General features: G+C 34.8%; 1 protein-coding gene and 1 long non-coding RNA gene across 4 annotated transcripts in view; one reads left to right on the top strand and one right to left on the bottom strand.

Moving 5' to 3' along the window:
• The window catches only part of Pdgfc (platelet derived growth factor C), a 199,694-nt gene that overhangs the window by 105,603 nt on the left and 73,093 nt on the right, over positions 1-20,998 (bottom strand). The window lies entirely within an intron of this gene.
• On the top strand, positions 1,544-19,655 carry LOC144366910 (uncharacterized). The gene is made up of 2 exons (XR_013426087.1): positions 1,544-1,767; positions 17,749-19,655. It is a non-coding gene; the product is annotated as an uncharacterized LOC144366910 (long non-coding RNA).

Here is a 20,998-nt window from a genome sequence, read left to right as displayed (position 1 = left end):
GATTTGGGACAATATTCCAACCTCAGTTCCAAGGGTATGAATAAAACAGATGGATAGTGGAAAAAAGTAACCAGTGCTATATCCTTTGAAACTCTCAAACATTAAACTTTTCTAAATATTGGTTGCCTCACCCTGAATTTAAAAGCTATTATCCTAGTTTAATTCACATTTACAGCCTTAAGAATTCTCTAGCTACTATTTTCTTAAGTTTCAATTGTTTTCACAAAGATCTTAACATCTCTTCTTTGAAAGGGTATAAATTTTGCAGTGGTTATTAATAAGATCTTCTTATCATTATTACTATGGGAGTTTGCCCATTAAATTAAGCATTTCCTTAGTACTTAGAACTCTGAAATTACCTTGCAGAAGACAGAAAGGCTTTATTCTTCTCTCCTTTCCAGAAAGTAAATTCCTTGAACTCAGATCCTGTCTGTCTTGTTTACTGCTACATTCCCAGAAACTAGAGTACATTGCCCATAGGGGGTACAGAACATATACCTGTTGAATTAATACATTTCTATTTATCTAATGATATGGCTTAAATGTAACTACATAAATAGTCAGAGTTTGTCTTAACAGCTTTATGACTTTGTAATCCTCTTATCCAATAAGAGGTGAGATTGTAGCCAGGAGTCATTAATAAATTAGAAGACTCTGCTCACAGAAATGATTGACTTGCTTCCCTATTCATGTCTCTTCCACCCATTTCTTCTTTACTTCTTTCTATGTGTTTATTACCCTTTAATGTCTTTTTTAATTCTTATTTTACTTTAGTAAAATATTCTTCTTCTCGTCCAATGTATTACCAAAGGAATTTCATTAGAAATAAAGCTTAAAGTGTTTTGGCACAGACAATATTTCCTGGTGTTATAAAACTACAAGGCTGAGGTGAGCTTAAGGAAATATTTTTGTCTTAAGTCTTGAATGAAAAGATGAGCACATGACATTATATTATCTTCCACTTCTAAGAAGCTTTCCTTTCAGGTCTACCGTTTCTGTGAAACTAGGCTCTTCCCTATAATCGGCTTGAACCATGTATTATCCCTGCTGTATATCAAGGGCTTTTATCTTCCTCACCTATAAATAAAATTGATATTATAAAGTTGCTTCCACAAGGCTTATTAATCCAAATATTTTTAATGAAATATGGGATGATTGCTTCAAAAGAATACTCAATCCTAAACAGTTGATACCTAAACACCACAAAGATTAAGAATCCTTTTAATAAAAAGCCATTTCCTAAGGGCGACTAAATGACTCTCACCAGCACATGTCTATGCAGTTTTACAAAGTTTAACCCAATTTTAATACAATTTGTCTATCACGTCTTGCTATATTTATATAACCAAAAAAAAAAAAACCCACGCTTTGTAAAAGTGTTTAAGTTTCATTAAAGAAACTCTACAAAGAAAAAAGTTAAAGTCGAAAAAAATAATGGAAAACATTAAATGCTGAGTGGTCTGAAATACTCCATGTAGAAGGTAAATCCTATGGGCAAAGAGGATATTCACATGCAGGAACGTTTTGTGAGTGCAGAGTCTGGTGCAAAAACAAGGTGGGAAAGGCCACAAGCCCGGTATTCCTTCCTATCAACTGCTCAGTTTGTAGCAGCAGCTGCAACTTCTCTTAAGTAGATGCCAACAGAAGGCTTTTAATCGGCTTATGATGGAAAGTGCATTAAGAAGCTCCCTGAAAACATTAGCATTAAAATATTTTCCTGGAAAAGACTGCTGATCAAGAAAACAAACAAGCAATCACAAGGACCTAGTAAGTCTAACCAAACAGTATATTATTCTGAGTTTTGATTCACAGATTTGATTGAAGATAAGCAATGGTGCAGTTCTAATCAAAAAGCTATAATAAATGTAGAAATTCTCCGTGGGTGAATGGGTCATGTGTAAAAGACCCCATCCATTACCACTCTCAGGTATTTAAAGGCCTTCCATCATTTTTGCTCAATATGTACGTGTTTATGTGTTTATGTATGAACTAAATATAAAATGTGCTTAAAATACATTTAACTCAAATTAGTTAAGATACACTTATAAAAACAAATTTTTAAGGAGAACATAGTTTAAAATATACTGTTTAAATACTTCAGGGCTGAGCTTATATAAAACTGTGTTTAAAATAATATTCCAGATTAGAGTCTGTAAATGCTTTATAAGTTATGGGGCAGAGTGTTATATTTAAACATTCTTGTAAACATGCATTAGAATACCAGCCATGTTTTATGATGGAAAGGTAAAAGTGTAAACGGAGACTTTATTGATGTAATGCTTATAATTCTGCACTAGTGCCTATTATAGAACTCTAAAGGCTACTTCTCAAATGGTTTGTCTTTTTTATGATTATTACTTTGTTTTAGTTGTAGATGGACACAATAACTTTAATTAATTTATTTATTTTTATGTGGTGCTGAGGATCGAACTCAGTGCCTCACACGAGCTTGGTGAGCACTCCACTGCTGAGCCACAACTCCAGCCCTCAAAATGGTTTTTCTAATAAATTCCTAAAAATTCAGTGGCCAATTTTAAAGAAACAATGTTAACAAATTAGCACAAATAAGTTAACCAAAAAAAAAAAAGGAAAGAAAAAAGAAATCTAAAAGAAAAAAGTGAACCTCTTCATAAATGACCAGATGCAATATAAGATTATTAAAATTCTAATTTACCATATGAGTTGAATACTTTCATTTATTTTTATGTGATGCTCAGGATTGAACCCAGTGACTCACTCATGCTAGACAAGCACTCTACCACTGAGCTACAACTCCAGCCCCCAATATGGGTCAAAAATAATAGTTTTGCTCACCCTGATTAAACCACAACAGACACAATTGCTCCCATTTGCTGCACTTGCCACTTTATATATGATAGTAGGATAACCTACTGAAATTTACATATGTACACACACATACACGCAAATGCACACATACATCAATAAACCCAAATTCCAAACAATATAGCATAGGAAATAATTTCTGTGGAACCAAACAATGAGTCTATGGCATGAAAAAAAAAAAAACAAGACTAGATCTTCTGATCAAAAAAAGTAAATAAATAAGGGATTAAGGACATGTTGTCAACAACACATCCATTAGCAAACATTACTGATGCACTCTGATTAGAATACATTGTTGATTCAAGATTTCAAAGGGCCACCCAGAGTCTGCTGCACTTAGTACTTGCTCCCATGGACCATAATGCTCTCATCCCGTTTAAATGCCTAAGACATTTTTCTCAACTAAAGTTTATAGGTGTTTCCTTTTCTTTAATTGAAAGATATGTTTATGTTTCATCTCCCTAGCTAGCTTGGAAATTACTTAAGGCTACAAAGTATGTCTATTTATTTAAGTAATTTTTATTAAAATATCATTCCATGTTAATGCAACTGAATATAGAATCTCAAAGGACTTGGTCTTTAAAAAATAGTGCTTTCACAAAAAAATAAGCATTTGAGTATGTAGACATTTTAGAACTGTTATGAATTTAAAAATTCATCTGTACTTATAGAATTTTTGTTAAAAATTCTTGCATTTAAAAAGAATGCATACATATATACTGCTACATGCATGACAAGATTACAAGATACATAAAATATTTCTCTGTTTTTTATATATCCCCATTTCCAAGACTAGTGTTTTCACCTACTTTTTACTCTCAATATTAGGAGCTCATTAGCAACAGCCTTATCACCAACTCCCAAATGATTAAGTTAACCAAGTTCCTCCTAGGCTATTAGGTTCAGAATCATGGTTCTGGAGCTCTGTCTATAACAGTGGATGATTATAACATTGTTTGTCCTTAGTGTGACTATAGGTAATACTAAAAAGTATGCTTTTTAACAGCTGATCATTCACTTTATGGATATTAAATATATGTGTGTGTATACATATATTTTGTTTCCATGTACATTCTCCATGTTTTTCTTTTAAAATCCATTTATTTAAAAAAAAAAGCTCTCAATGTAAGGAAACATATTTGGGGGAAAATAACACAGATATATACAGCTTTGGTGAAAGTGTACAATGCAATGTTATGAGTTTAGGATACAGGCTCAAAGATCCTTTGAGGATGGAAGCAAGGCTGATTTATTCACTATGTTAACCCTCAGCACAGTCTTTGGATTTATGCTTTCAGTAATTTTTTGATGAAAAAAATGTAACTGATACACAAAAAAAAATGAAAAACAATAGCTTTCAACAACAAAGAAATCCTCGAAGCAGAGCTATTAAAAGACTATTAATGTCTAAATGCACTAAAGATCTCCTTACTCACTAAAGGGTTTGCTACTATCATAAACCAGCTTCATCCATGAATCATAGCTATGGAACAAATTTGGTGTTTATTGCAATATATGCCTTTATCATCCTTTATAGCAGTTTTTCTCAGGACATTAATATGACATTAGATGTGTGATGTGGCCAAACACTAGACTAAATCTTCCATGCTAAAAGGAAAATGGACAAGCTAACAGCCTGTTTGGATGTGAGGTGTCCCCCAAAAGCTCATGTGTGAGATAACACAAGAAAGTTCAGAGGAGAAATGATTAGGTTATACGGGTCTTAAAATTCCCTGTTAGGGATTAACTGAGTAGTAATTGAAGTGATAGGGTATGGCTGGAGGAGGTGGGCCTTTGGTATATATATTTTGTATCTGGTGAGTGGAGTCTTGCTCTGCTTGCTGATCATCACGCTAGCTGTTTCCCTCTGCCACACTCTTCCGCCATGATGTTCTGCCTCACTTTGAGCCCGGAGGAAAGAAGCCTGCTGTCTCTGGATTGAGACTTTTGAAACCATGAGTACCAAAATAAACTTTTCCTCCTCTAAAGTTGTTTCTGGTTGGGTCTTTTAGTCACAGCAGCAAAAAGGTTAACTAAAACAGAGCTCTTTGAACTTTTACTCATGACATCAAATTGTGAGATGGTCTCAAAATGGGATGGATCATAGCAAAATACAGCTGTAAATTTTTTTGTTTTAATATTTATTTTTTAGTTTTCGGTGGACAAAACATCTTTGTTTGTATGTGGTGCTGAGGATGGAACCCAGTGCCCCGCACATGCCAGGCAAGTGCACTACCACTTGAGCCACATCCCCAGCCCCAGCTGTGAATTTTATAGTTAATAAATTGACAACTACAATTAAGGAAATAAAAGCAATATATACCATAAAATGTTCTCAAAGAATAAGTTAAAATATTATAGATCATAAGTTCTGTATCAACATTTATTTGAGGACTCAAGCACAAAAGAGGCTTAGTTTAAGAGTTCTTAGGGGTTTCTAAGATAAACCCTAGGAAATGATGAAAACCATAATTTAATTGAAACCCATTATTAGCAAGACACTTCTTACACTCTGGACAGAATTTCTACAGATGGCAAAGTCAATGCTGCTAAAATTAAAAAAAAAAAAAATCCACCAGCAGTCTATCTATGATTTAGCTCAAGAAACAAGAAAGCCAGTGCATCTGGAAAAGGCCAGGAAGATACTAACATCTTTGCCTCAACTGCCGCTTAGGCCAGAAACCAGTTTTCCACCAGGTGAAATGAATGTTTCTATTTTGTAAATTATTTTTAAATGGTCAGATAACTATTTTCCAGCCTCTCATGTGTATCACAATTCAAACATTGCAGTTACCAGAAAACAAGAAGAAAAAAAAAAGAAGAAGGAAGGGAAGATGATGGTGAAACTGCAGTGCAGAAGGTATACCTACAAGTGGACCATTGTGCACAGGGTACATTGGGAAACCCCCAGGTAACTGCACAGGGCAGGATTTGCAGATGCCTCCAATGCCCTCTTCAGGGTAGGAGTAACCAGAATCAGAGACAAAAGAAACTAATAATATCCCAACATCATTCCACATGATGTGAGCCACTGGGAATCTGGCTGAGTCCATGATTATCCACCTTCACTCCAAATACAACATTGAGAAGAGAATGTGACACTCATTAAGGTAGATGTTGAGCCATTCAAAGAAATTCCTGCTATCTGCCAGTACAAACCAGGTGGCACCAGATGTCTCTTCATTCAAACAGGGTAAATAGTAAATACGGAGACTATGAAAGAAAAACCACCACACAAGCAAAAGGCAATTGGATCCTGACAAATGAGAGAAAAAAAATATCTATCTTAAAAGAGATTTAGCACAGAGAGTGGAAAAAACAATTTAAGACTGTTTTATATTATCAAAAAAAAATACAGAGGAACCAATTATCTTGAGATAGAGAGAAGTTAATAGATGGAGAACACACAGAAAGATGATTCAAACCAAGAATGATTGGTGCTGCTGAGGAAGAAAACATGAGTTCAAACAAACAGAATCAAAGGCAAAAGCCACACACAATATAAAATATTGACCTGAGAATACAGGCAAAAAGGGTCCCTGGGCCCTCAGGAACTTACTAAAAGAAGATCTACTCCTACTTACTTCTTTGCAATACTTTAAATTAGAAAAATGGGAGGAGGCACAATCCTCCAAGATTCTCCTTTAAGAAACAAAACTAACTCAAATAAGAGGCTGTTATTGTTGTCATTAAAGACAACTCATGAATATTCCAAGCCAGATGTGGTGCATGCCTCTATTCCCAGTGGCATGGGGGGCTAAAGCAGGAGGATTGCTAGTTCAAAGTCAGCCTCAGCAACTTAGCAAGACCCTGTCTCTAAATAAAAAATTTAAAAAGGCTGAGGCTGTAGCTTAGTGTTTAAGCGCTACTGACTTCAATCCCTGATACCAAAAAAAAAAAAAAGAAGAAGAAGAAGAAGAAACAAAGGGTGTTTCCTTCTTAGAAAAAATTGCCTGCGTATTCATTCTAATGAATGAAAAGAAATACTACCACTAGCAATACTAGCTAATCTGCACCAAGCACTCATTGGGCTTACTTACTCAGGTTACTTACTCTGTCAAATCCTCCCAACACACCTTGTAACAGGTGCTATTTAATCACCCATTTTACAGATAAGAAAACTGAACCGTGGAGAATTACAAAGGACTATGTGGATAGAGTTAATGTGCTGCAAAATAATACTGAGAAACCCAATTAAAGCTTTGGTAATTGCTAAAGTCTTTGTCATCAGTGTTTCTGCTTATTTCTCCTTTACTTCCCTGTTGATTCTTGTTATAAGTAGATTATAACATCAGTCCCTTTTTCAGAATTCTGGTGAGAATTTTGGAATAGTAAGTGCTTGAATCTACAACTTTATGTTACTTTTCTTCATTTTACCTTGTGTGAAAAAAGTAGCTTTACTAAATTACTTAATATCAGATATTTGCCTCTTGTTATTAGCTTATTTTATTTACTGCAATGCCGTCAAAGAAAAAAACTGCAATATGTATCTTCAATGAACAAACCAAATCTGTGTACTCAGCTTTCCAATAGTCAGAAAAAATACATAATCCAAAAAGGAGCAATCCATGTGTCTAAGCCTCTCAAATTAATAATTTCAACATCACTTAACTATATTGTTTCTACATACCTAAGTACTGTACAAAGTAGAGTAAATCACTGCTTTTCTTTAATCCAAAAATTACTCATGACAAATTTTAAGTGGCACATTCAAATGACCATAACTAAATAATTCAAAGTCAATTATGAATTTATAATAGGATAAGTAAGACCTATAATAGGATAATTATTTCTTCCTTCTTGACTCCATTCCAAATCTTGCAAAAGCTATTAGTACATTAAATCAAGTATCAGCTGAGCAAATATAATATGCAAAGCATTGTTTGGGAGACTATGGTAGTTAAAATATGAATTGCCATTTCCCAGGCATGTACAATCAGGAAATGAGGTGAGGCATAATATACTACTTTATATTTTTATTTAATAACATCTAAATGACTTATACAGACATTAAAGGATCAGGGAATTTAGAAGAAACAAAAGGGAAATAAAATGGAATATGCATCCTCTTCTGAAATTATGCTTTTGGGAATTCCTAGCCAATTTCCAACCCTCCTGTTGACTACGTCCCATTTTTTTCCCTCAATTAACTCCATTCATCCTTTAAATCACAACACAAATATCATTTCCCTCATTTACCATGTTAGGATAGGCCCTCGCAACCTGCTCCTCTCACATGCTGCCTTTGTCTTCCAAAGCACATTTAATTAATAAATTCAACTAAGCAGTCATTTGTTGTTTGCCTACTTAAATGGCTAAATTCCATATTCCAGGGTTTTCTCAGGGCTTTGTACATGTAGCACATTTAACAAGCATTTTTGAATTTAGTCAATGGAAGCAAGGATGGCTATCTGGTACTGAGATGTAGGATTCAGAACTTGAAAAAAGAAAAGATAAAAGAGATGCGTCCCAGAAGGCATGAGCAAGAAGCAGAGAAGTCCCGTTTCCAATAATTTTGTGCTTATAACCAAAAATGCAAATAACTAAAATATGACAGACAAAATCTTATAAGAGGGCTGGGGATGTGGCTCAAGCAGTAGCGCGCTCGCCTGGCATGCGTGTGGCTCGGGTTCGATCCTCAGCACCACATACCAACAAAGATGTTGTGTCCGCCAAAAACTAAAAAATAAAATAAAATTCTTTCTCTCTCTCTCCCCCCCCCCTTTAAAAAAAATCTTATAAGAGATAACATTCACCTGGAAATGATTAAAAATTATCACAAGTAGTTCAAGTGTTATTCCTTTGCTCACAAACAGGAATGCCTCGACATTGCAAAATGAAGTATTCAAAAATTTTCCTTCTTCTATTTACAGATTTTTTTCACCAGTCTATAAGTTCCATCTCCAAGTCCAATCAATTATATACTTACAGAATTAGGGCTTTGGAATTAGAGACCAACGTCTTCTACTAGAAGGTCTGTGTCTAGTTTGCATTGTTCTTCCAAAGACTCACATGTTTCTTGGCATCTCTTGGTCTGAAATATGCATGATTATAAATATTCCAAACTATTTGCTGTAAAATCATGACTATTTTAGTTAAGATCCCTGAGACTCGATTAACTACTCTATCAATGAGGATAATATCAGTCACTTCATAGGATAATTGATGCACTGAATATGCTAAGAAAATGAGTTCCCACTGTCTCCATCCTCCTTCCTTTTGGAAGTTTCTTCACTGCTTTGGAAAAACTCAATGGGCCAGCATAGTGGTACATGCCCCAAATCCCAGTGTCTCTGGAGGCTAAGGAAAAGGGACCACAAGTTTGAGGCCCTAGGCACTTAGTGAAACCCTGAAAAAATAAAAAGGGCTGTGGATGTAGCTCAGCAGTAAAGTACCCCTGGGTTCAATCCCCAATTAAAAAAAAAAAAAAGAAAGAAAGAAAGGAATAAAACAAAATAAAAAAAAATTAACCCTTACATCAACAACCTCTCTTGGAAAATCGTATCAAGGAACTGTTTCTTCCTGCTGATGGTTAAGAGTAAATAATTAATTTATGTTATCTTAAGAGGGGTATTCTGAAAGACTGATCTCCAGGTTTACAGATAACAAAAATGAGCTATCAGGAAAAGGAATCAGTCAATCAATCCTAGACAGTAAAAACAGAAGCAGCAAAGCCAAATTGAGAAATCAAAGCATTTTATATTTCAGTTCTTTGTTGTTTCTCCTAAGTTTCTTACATAAAAGAATTCCTCCCACTCCCTTTAGTAAAAAGCCTAAGGGTGACAAAGAACACAAAAATAAATTCCCCAAGAATCCCCAAAACACTCAGATAAGTGCATGTCACCAGCATACATGTCAATCATGAAAAGACCTGATTGGAGTTTTTAAAACTTTATACAAACAATGGAGCATTTTCTTCAACTCCCAGGATTCTAAAACATGATTTCTGGACATTTCCTAGCTACTGAAAGAATGTTCAGATATTACTGTTTTGAGTTTTCAATAAAAATACACTATTTTTTCTTTCCTGAAATATGCATTAATTCTTTCAAAGTCTTTATTAATCTGCAAAGTAAAATTATCAATTACTTTTTTGATCATGAATTTCCAGGCATACATTCCAGGATGAATTTTTATACCTAAGATGGTAAATCTCCTAAACCTTATGTATCCTGCTGTTTCCTTATTCCAAAACTGAAACAAGATATTGTTAAGAAATCTGCACTTTAATTTTTTCTAAACTTAGAAAGCTGAGCTTCTAAGTTTGGAGTTCATTATTTACCTTTTAAGCCCTTGAAGACAATTCTAAATAAAGAATCTTCTGAGTGAAATGTTTTAAGGAAAATAAAGATCAAAAAACTTAGCATAATTTCCTCCCTAACTCAAAGAAGTCAAAATAATACAAAAATATAATTGATCACATATTCCATTTAATACAAATAAGTAGAACAATATTGAAGCAATTATGCTTAAGTGTGTATTTAATGTCCTAAATATAAGATAACCTAAGAAAGATTTCAGAAATATACTGGGAAATAGTTAAAATCACTATCTGAAATACATAAGCAGAGAACAATGCTAATACACACCACATGTTAACACTAACAATTACAGAAAACTGCATGTTGATAAGAATTACTCTCCCTTCTTATAAATGGTTATTCTATTCAATGCCAACTTTTTCTCTAAAAATAAACAACATTAAATTTTGAAACAGATATTTCTAAAACCATTTTAGGCACATGTTCAAATGAATTACTACTGTCCTATTAGCTGCTTCACCTGTCAGGTTCCACAATAAAATAGAGAAGATGACACTCATTAACTCTGAAGTTTCATTGAGTCACTCATAATCATCATTCATTTCTTTTTTTGGTGGTGGTGGTGTTGGGGTGGGGGCTGGGGATTGAACTCAGGGGCACTAGCATACTGAGCCACATCTCCCCTCCCATTTTGTATTTTATTTAGGGACAGGGTGTCACAGAATTGCTTAGTGCCTTGCTTTTGCTGAGGCTGGCTTTGAACTAGAGATCCTCCTGCCTCAGCCACCGAAACTGCTGGGATTACAGGCATGTACCACTTTGCCCAGCTTCATCATTCATTTCTGAGCACTTTTCTGAACATGTCCTTGTCTAGATCCATCTCTTCTGCATGCTTTTCTATATAGATATGTTGTTTTATTACTTCATAATATTGTACAGTTGAAAAGGACCTTAGAAATCATCAGATCCAACTGTGGTAATTTACAGATGATAGTTGACTACAATCAATGCAAATATTGGATCAAAGTCATCAGAGTTTTATGAGTACAGAAACTGAAAATGCACCCAAGTGATCCTTGAGAGTCATATTCCTACGTCTCACTCCAGCTTGCTATCTGACCTTCTATTTCTCATGATTACTTCTGCCTACCCCCAAAATGATAAAGGATACACCTGAGGCAGGAGCTCTGTTAACTCTTTTCTTGTGGAAGACCTAAACTCATGTAAGCCCTTATGAATTCCTTAACTGATTACAGCTCCCATTTATAACAGGCAGAAAATAACAAATCAACTAAAATACTGCCAGAGACCATTCACTAATACACATTAATGAATTATAGCAATCTTATGTTATTTCCTGAAAGTTTTTTCTTGATAAAGACATTGTGATGATCTGGGATTGTTTTTCTTTCTCTCTCAATGTTTAAAAAACAAGGGGGGGAGGAGTTTATCCAAACCATTATTTTCCAAACTTTTATTTCAACTAATTAAAAATTTAATTAACATCATCATCATACCTGCAGGGGGTCCTTTAGAGATGCTGTGTTCCTTTTCAGCTCTCACTTTAGCTGAAAGTATTCATCCTTAATCCATGCACACCCTCAAGAGAAGGGTCTCTGTTGGCAAACAATGTTCCACCAATCTTGCGAATGAACTTAGGTATTTCTACCTCCATAGGCCATTTAGAATTAATTCACTCTGATTTTCAGCATTAGAATTAAAGGCAAGTGTTCTATTGCTTTGAGGATCCCTTCTTTGTTTCAGTTCATGTTCTGCTATGGACTGTGTCCAAAGAGAAAAGCTAAACCAGCTCTGGAGGGAAGTTTGAAGATTACAAACACTGCCAGGGTGGCTTGTGTCTTCTCAGTGAATTTGGGAAGGGTACTTCCGATCATCTTACTGGAATTCTTTCCTTCCCAGTTTGAATGAAAAAAATTTTGTAAAGCCAAGCACAGGGTTGAATCCTAGTCAAAGGAACAAGAAACACATCACATACCCTAACACCAAAGATTGTGGGAAAGGCTTTCTATTGTTTCCAAGGTCATCATGAAGAAACTCAGAGGCTAACAATAAAGACTGTACCTTTTCCTTGGAGTACCCTGCTACTAACACAGCAAGCAGGCTCTGGATTGAGAGACAGTGACATTCTGCCAGACTATAGAAAATCTGACTCACAGAGAGAAGCTTCTGGCGATTTCTCTTTCTAATAAATAAAACCTTCAGTAATTGAGTACCGGGATTCAAAGGAGTAAAATAATCACCACAGAGCAAGAAAACAATTCCAGATCATCAAAATAGTCTGCCAATTCATACTTTGGATGTGAAAGATATAGAAGTAAAAGGAATAAGAAATTCCAATATTTTTGTATTATATTTGTTAACATTATTTTCTAACATTTTATTCTAAGCATTTGTATACTGATTTACTAATGACTTATAAAAGTGAAAAGAGGAAATTTAATATTTAATTCAAAACACACTGTGAAATTAATTCATTTATATCCAAATACACCCATAACATATACCCACTAGGAAACTAGTTCAGTGGAAAGCATTTTATTGCATATACAAATAATTAATGGATATGTGACTATCTTATGATAGATCATGTTTTCAATCCTCTGTACAAACAAGTTTCAGTAAAGATACATACATAACTTGGTGTCCAGTCAATTATATTCTATTTCTAAATCCATAAACAAACTGATAGACTCAATTCTTATAGTGGTATATCACCCACTTTTACTCATTAGCTTGTTTTTCTTGTTTTATAAAATAAGTTATAAAATAACTATAACTTTTATTAGTTTTCCATCTTTAGTACTATTATTTCAACTTATAATTTCCTGCCTCTCATCAAAATTCAGTCTTGGCACTGCAGAATGGGATCCTTAATAGAATAAGTTATACTCCATGTATGTATAATATGTCAAAATATACTCTACTGCTATGCATAGCTAAAAAGAACAAATTAAAAATTCAGTTTGGCATTCATAAAGAAATACACATCAAAACTATTCATGTAAATACCTATAAATGAAATAATTACAGAGTTTGCTCCCAGGATCTAATGTATTAAAAGGCAAACAAATTTTATATTTAAACATATCTAGATTCTGCAGCACCACGTTTATTCACTTTATCTTATTTTGATAAAAAACAGCTGATGTCAGTGTAAATTTGTAAAATTTCAAGAATTATCGTAATTATTTCCCTTTCCTTATAACAGAAATAGACTAAGAAACAAAAGCACAATTAGGAATAGTTACACACAATATTCTATATTTTATAGCACGTAACTATTTGCTTGTTTAACTGGTTTTTTATATGTGGATATATAAACTTAATTTTTATGGTCACATGTCATATACAAAAAGAAAATTTGTTTGTATTTGGTAAACAACTACTACTGCAGGTGACTTTCTTTTGTCTCTACTGTTGTGTTAGCTAACACAAATTAATTCAATACTTCCAAATTTTTCAAAAAATGAAGAGAAAAGAACCTGCTGATACAATTCTGAAAAACAGACCTGAGTTTGACAAGCACTTTCAAGCAGCCCTTAGAGGATAAAGAGATGCTTATCAGGTCCAAACCTCAAACACAGGCAGGCCAAGGTTTAACAAACAGGGAATCCAAATTCTCTGCAGCAAGTATTTTACGGGAAAGTGATTTTACAGATATACTTGTGCAAAATTATTACCTTGCTTTTATAAGACACACTAAATCATCTAATGCATTCTACAAAAGTAGAAATTTACCAAGCTTTCCTTAGAAACTACAGGAAGGATTTGTGGGCCTCAACTTGCTAGGGGTATAGACTTGGCTTAGGCAAAACTCTCATGAAAAGAATTTTTCATATATATATATATATATCATAAACCTTTAGATGAAAGACATTTTCATAATAACACTGGCACTGTTGCTTCAGGGGCTGCATATTTGGAGAGCCCATAATAATAATATTTCATGTGTTAAACATTTCAGAATGAATATACTAACCTAACGCAGAAACAGGATGTGTGGAGAAAAGTATATTCACACATGCACATGCACGCGCACGCGCATACACACACACTTCACAGGAATATTTAAAATCTAAATGCTTAATATTTAGCATGAGTTATATTCTATAATACATGTATATGTGTCCTTTATTTATCTGGTCTCTTTCATTTTAATACATCCAATGTAATCATGCCATATATGGCCTAAAACCAATGATTGCTTTTACATATGATATACAGATCAATGAAAATACAAATTTTAAAATTTTCTTAACCACAATAATTACTTCTCCATTAGGCTTACAGTACTTAAGTGCTTTTTAAAAGCAGCATGTGGAGCTTTGTGATTTTAAGTTTCTAAAACTTTAAATATACATATCATTTAAAAATGTAAATTTCAGCCTGTAAGGTAAGGCAGGAGGATCAGCAATTCAAGGTCAGACCCAGGAACTTAGACTCTCAGCAACTTGTAGAGACCCTACTGCAAACTATAAAAATAAAAAAGAGGTGGGGCTGGGGCTGGGGAAATAGCTCATTGGGTAGAGTGCTTGCCTCCAGCAAGGCTCTGGGTTCAATCCCCAGCACCACCAAAAAAAAAAGGGGGGGGGGGTGCTTGGGATGAAGCTCAGTGGTAAAGTGAACTGGGTTCAATCCCCAGTGGAAATTTAAAAAAATACACACACCTGCATGCACGCGCACATACACATATAATATATATGAAGTATATAAAATATACATCTGTAATGTATATAAATTTCAATGGGTAATTTTAAATTGGCAAATTGCTGCCACTTCATGCTGTGTAATAAGATATGGGTATCTATATTGTCTATTTTCAGCCTCTCATAGAACTATTAATGTTGGCAATTGTTTTGGATTATCTAAGCACATTTAGATGTGTGTGTGTGTGTGTGTGTACACGTGTGTGTTTTGCTGGGGGAACCTAGGGCCTGGCATATAATAAAAAGGCTAACTAAGCTAACTCCCTAACCCTAGACTAACATTTAATCTACATTTTAATCTTGGGTTAATAATTATCTAAAATACTTGTTAAATTACCAAAGTTTTGTGCTGGAAAAGCTAAAATACTTGTTAAATTACCAAAGTTTTGTGCTGGAAAAGCTAGAATGTTAAAGGGTTAGCAGAACATGAGAGTTGAATGTGGGTAGCAATGGAATTGGCACTCAGCTTGGAATAATAAACAAAAAAGACAATGTGAGAGAAAACAACAGAAACTTAAAAATGATAGTTTGCATAATATTATTCTTGACATTATAATATCAGGGAGACAATTTTTTAGAGACTTCACTTGTTGGTAAAATGCCAATACATTTCAAACTGTCTTGAAATGAGTTCAGTCTTCATAGAAGACCCAAGGATTAACTGCTAGTCCATCCTAGAAGCTCATTCCTTAAAACTTGCACTTCTAGTTGAAACTTATTTTGTAACTCTGTGTACAGAAACAATGGTTTTCATTGTTTAGTGGGTTACATAAACACTTTGAATGGATACTTGACAGGCACTGAGTTTGTTCCCAACCCCAACTGTCATCTGATTTCACTATACTGTTAGCAGAATCTTGATTCTGTTCTCTCTCTTCAAAGTGATTATGTCCTTCATGGGAGGCCGACACCTCACCAGTCAGAGTGGTGAGTTATGGTTACATAATAAGAGGAATTATGACTAATAAAATTAGTTCAATTGCCTCTTGGCTGTGATTGTTCTGGGCAGGGTCATGGGACTCATCTCTGGCCAATGGTGGAGAAATAGTTTTAAAAAGAGATGTTGTGGAAAAGCTCTTTTCAGTACAGACTCAATGCTGTGAGGTAGTATCTCTGCGACACGCCAGAGGTTTAAAGTCTACATGCTAAGGATGATTAAAAAAAAAAGCTTAAAGAACCTAGTGATCATGATACTGAGCCCTGAATTAACTAACCCTGACACTGCCCTAACCTAACTCTAGATGTGACACTTACATGAGAAAATAAACTTAATCTTTGAAAGTCTAATTTCATTCTTTCGTTATCTTCAGCTAGAAGTATCCTAAGTAATGACACAGTATTAGAATTTTGACATGTACATATACATAAAATGCATCTCAGAAAAAAAGCCACTTAACTTACTACAAAAAACTTATTTCTGTATTCAAATATTCATTAGATCATGTATTTATTAAGAGGTGTGGAAAAAGATCACTACAAATGTTGAGTAGCATCAAAGCTTAGTTACATGTGAATACCAAATTTAGAATTGTAAATTATTTGTAGTAATTATTTATATGTTATTTATTTTATTAGTGCATTATAATCATGCATAATAATAAGGTGCATTGTGAAATATTCATAAATGCACATAATTTGTTCCATTTCATTCCACAGTACCTCCCCTTTCCCTCCATTCCTTCCCTCATCCTCTCAGTTCATATTTTGTATTTTTTGAATTCTGAGGGGATTCATTCTGATGTATTCATGCATGCACATAGCACAATAGCACAATTTGAATGATTTCATTCCCTAGTACATTTTCTTTTCCTCCCCTCCTGCCTCCCCTTTGATCTCCTTCTTCTACTATACTGTTCTCTTCTGTTTTCATGAGATCACTTCTATTTAAAAGTGTTCATTTGGTAGAAGGAGGCTTCCTCTAGCTCAGCTATTTGGTAAGCAGTAAAAACAAAGAACATAGAGCATTGGTCATTTCAGTGCTACTCTGCCATTCTAAGTTCGCAATCTTGCCCAGCACAGTGGTCCATGCTTGTAATCCTAGTAGCTTGGGAAGCTGAGGCAAGGAGGATTGCAAATTTGAGGCCTGCCTCAATAACTTAGCAAGACTTTGTCTCAAAATAAAAAAAAAATAAAAAGGGCTGGGGATATAGCTCAGTGGTAAAGCATCCCTGGGTTCAATCCCCAGTGTGTAGGTATAAATAAACAAATAAACAACAGGTTGTATGTTATTAAATATGAACATTTTTATATTCTTACAAAAGTCACCTATCAATTTAACTCTTATTAATGGGAAAACTGACAATATTACAAAAGTAATAACATTTTTCACAAAAAGAAATAATCAACTTTTTTAAAAAAAAGTACGAGTCCACATCAACATCAGCAGAGAAAGAATACACAAATAAGCCAGCAGAGGAAAACTAAAAAATTGACAACTAATTACAGTAATAATTCAAAAAAAACTTTACAATAGTAATCTCCTTTATAAATAATTCACTTAAAAATCTCTTCTTCGTGGGCTGGATTTGCAGCTCAGTGGCGAAGCACTTGTCTGGCATGTGTGAGGCACTGGGTTCAATCCTTAGCACCGCATTAAAAATAAACAAATAAAATAAAGGTGTGCTATCCATCTACAACTACAAAAAATTTTTTTAAATCTCTTCTTCATAATGATCAACACAAATTTCAAATATGATTATAATGAGTATGTGTATTAAAGGTCTAAAAAAGTCATAAAGGTTGCAGTAATTTAATTTCATGTGAAGTTATGGTGGAGACTATGTTGAAGTCCCTGAGGTAGTCAATTGTAGTACTTTACTTCTGGTGTTTTCACCACCAGAAAGTAAAATACTGGAAACCCACCCCTGTTCCATTGCCCAAACTGCATTTTCTCATTTTCAATATGTATTTATTAGGAACATCAAACCAGCCACAGAAGTGCACACCTGGAATCCCAGAGACTGTGAAGCCAGAGGCAGGAGGATTGCAAATCCGAGGGCAACCTCAGAAGTTTGGTGAGGCCACAAGCAACTTAGTGAGACCCTATCTCAAAATAAAAAATAAAAAGGGCAACGTACATGTATAATGGCATAAAATAATAATAGTAATAATACTAATAATAATAATAATAAACAGGGGGCTGGGGATGTGGCTCAGTGGTTAAATGCTCTGGGTTCAATCCCATATATTAAAAAAAAAGAAAATGTAATATTGTGATAAGTCATTTAGGACTACAACTAATCAAGTGGCCACTATACAAGCATTGTTTCAAAACAACTTTGTGCACATATTCCTACCATCTAAATAATTATAACTTATTTAGTTTGCTAGGGCCCTTAAAGAAACAGGCCCTTTGTGAATCTAAATTGAGATACAAAATTAGGTTTGAGATTAAAATAGTCTTTAAAGAGCACCCCTGTTGAATGATATTTTTCTCCTTGCTCCACCATCCAGAAGTCTTTCTCAGAAGTCCCTCACTTTAAGAATGCCTAACATTTGCATGGATGACTTTATCTTCCTTCATCTTTTTTTGTTGTCAGTGGTGTTTTACTTATTTGGGGGGGGGTAGCAATTCAGATACTTTCTTTCAGTTTTCCTCCTACATCCTCATCCTGACACACTCGACATTGTATATTTACTATTGGTCATTTTTGCATTCTTTACCAACTGGTGCATGAGCCTTTGGTAACCATCTACGTTAAGCATTCGCAATATGGCAGAGACAAAAAAAAATGCACGTACAATTCTCACATAAACAGGGAGACTGTTCACCCTAGAACTACATGCTTCAAGGAAAAAAAAAATAGACTTTTTCAGTCTGTTCAATGCTCCGAGTTACCCAACCTTTTGGAGAATTCTAATGTTGAATTTCATGGTGTGTTAATGATGCCTTTGTGAACTGCCCTCAGAACTCGGAGAGAACAAACACACTATGTGTCTACTACTGTGTGATGAAGGACCCTGACGCTGTCATTCTGGACGATTACAAACTCACCTTTCACTCAAAGCTATTGTCTACAGAAATCTGGTCTTCACGCCCATCCTCCTCCCCTCGGCCATGACTTCTTAACACTCTCCATGGTTATTACTTCCTTCTCATCTTCTCCAGGGTTACTTTTTTTCTCATCTTTTCATCTTTTCAGATACCCAGTTGTGACCACAAAATCATACGATACCATACAGTTCTAGCAGTTCCTCTAGATATTAGACTTCCATATGAAGCTCAACTTAATTTGTACAACATCTCATACTTTCTAAGACACATTTGTATATAAGATGTCATCTCTTCCTCACAGTGTCCCAGGGGTACTTTCTAAGACACATTTGTATATAAGATGTCATCTCTTCCTCACAGTGTCCCAGGGGTACTAAGAAAGAACAGATATTGCCATGACACAAGCGAGAAACCTTAGCTTTAGTGGAGTTAAGCAACTTGCAACTTGCCCAAGTGTTAAAACTGGAATTCCAACTAGGGTGACTTTTAAGACTAATGATCTTTATTGCCATACTGCTTTCTGACAATTCTCAACATTTGTTCAGAAGTCTATGATAACAGTGTTATCAGGGATTCATGTGTGAGAGTTGAGACTTTGTTCATTGGTAACAAGCTCGCAGGCCAACAGAGCTCTACTCCATCCACTCCATGGGGCCTGTGGACCACCTTCATTCAACAATTGCCAAAGCTAAAAGGAGATCTGAAGCTTATCAATATTATTTTGCTTTTTTCTAATAGCAGTCAATTAACTGGCTTTCTCTATAAATGGAAATTCAAACATGTCTACATATAAATATTAACATTAAAGTTTGATTTATAAAGGTTTAACTCATCTAAGGCTATGTGCATCGTTATTTTTTAAGTGTTGAATGGTGTAAATGTTGGTGTATAGTGGGGAAAGGTTTGTGGGAAAGAGTTTGTGAGTTTTCTTAGCTACTTGATTGATTTATTGATTTTTTTTAAAATTTACTCTTACCAAGCAGGTCATCCAAGTTAATACCTGTTGTCTGTTGTCTGGGTTATATATGCAGAGTGTCAGGATTGTGCTAACTCCTGGGGTTACAGAGAGGGTAGGCACTGGTCTGGAATCTTCAGGTAGCAAGTGCAGTGGCTGAAGCACATTGGAAGGATATGTAAGTTGAAAGTAGTGGACATGAATAGCACAAACAAGCAGGCAGTGGTTTCGATGGAAAGGAAGAGGAGATGCCAGGATGTTCATCCAGAGATCAGAGACCAGGAGTGGCAGATGTCTGACCACTGCAAGACACATTGCATTCCTCCTTGGACTTTGAATCTTGCTAGCCAAAAAGTGATGATCTGCCTTCTCCACCCATCACTATAACTGAGCCAAATCACCATGCACCTCTGGACCTCAAATTATGCTGCTTCAGCACCTGGCACCTGCTGCTGCCTTTGCTCAGAATGCTATTTTCCACCTAACTAATTCCTCTTCTCCTTCCAGAAGCTTTTCTGATACTCCATGTGGCCACCACGACCCATGTTCTCAACTTACTCAAGGTTAAGATTTCTTCCTTTGCAGGCTACAAAACCACTTGGACCTCCTTTGGTTGGTTTACTGTGTCACTAAACTGAGATCTCCTTGAAGCAAGACCAAGATTTCCCAGCTTTATTTACCTAGTTCATAACACACAGTAAACAGATGTACAATAAATGTGTTGAATAAAATGATTATATTAAAAAGTCACTGAATAAACTATACAAAATTGCATGTAAATATTGTGAAAGCAATGCAATAGCAAATATAAATTTAAAAAACACATTACACAAACCCAATTATTTCCTAACTGTATTATTTCAGTGTTCAAATTTTCCTGCAAACATCCTTATATGTATTCATTTAGTAATGTGTGTGTGTGTGTGTGTATAAAAAGATCATGTACTAAATTGAATTTGTAAACCATTTTAGAAGATTATAAGAAATGGATAAAAGTTTTTAAGATTGGCATCCAACTGTATTTAAGTTTATATTTAAATTATTTTCAATGAAGATTAAACAAAGCTAAGAATATTATCCTGAGTGTTATGAAATGTTTTCAGGAATGGTGATTTCCACCCAGTCAGGAACAAAAGATAAGTTGAAATGACCACAGATTAACCTCTCAGCAAACTTTCACAATACTCAGGTAAGTAAGTCAAGCAAAGATTAGTGA

Source organism: Ictidomys tridecemlineatus, chromosome 9, assembly GCF_052094955.1.
Source record: "Ictidomys tridecemlineatus isolate mIctTri1 chromosome 9, mIctTri1.hap1, whole genome shotgun sequence".
Lineage (NCBI taxonomy): Eukaryota > Metazoa > Chordata > Mammalia > Rodentia > Sciuridae > Ictidomys > Ictidomys tridecemlineatus.
The sequence above is the reverse complement of the archived record's forward strand: the minus strand, read 5'-3'. Positions and strand labels throughout refer to the sequence as shown.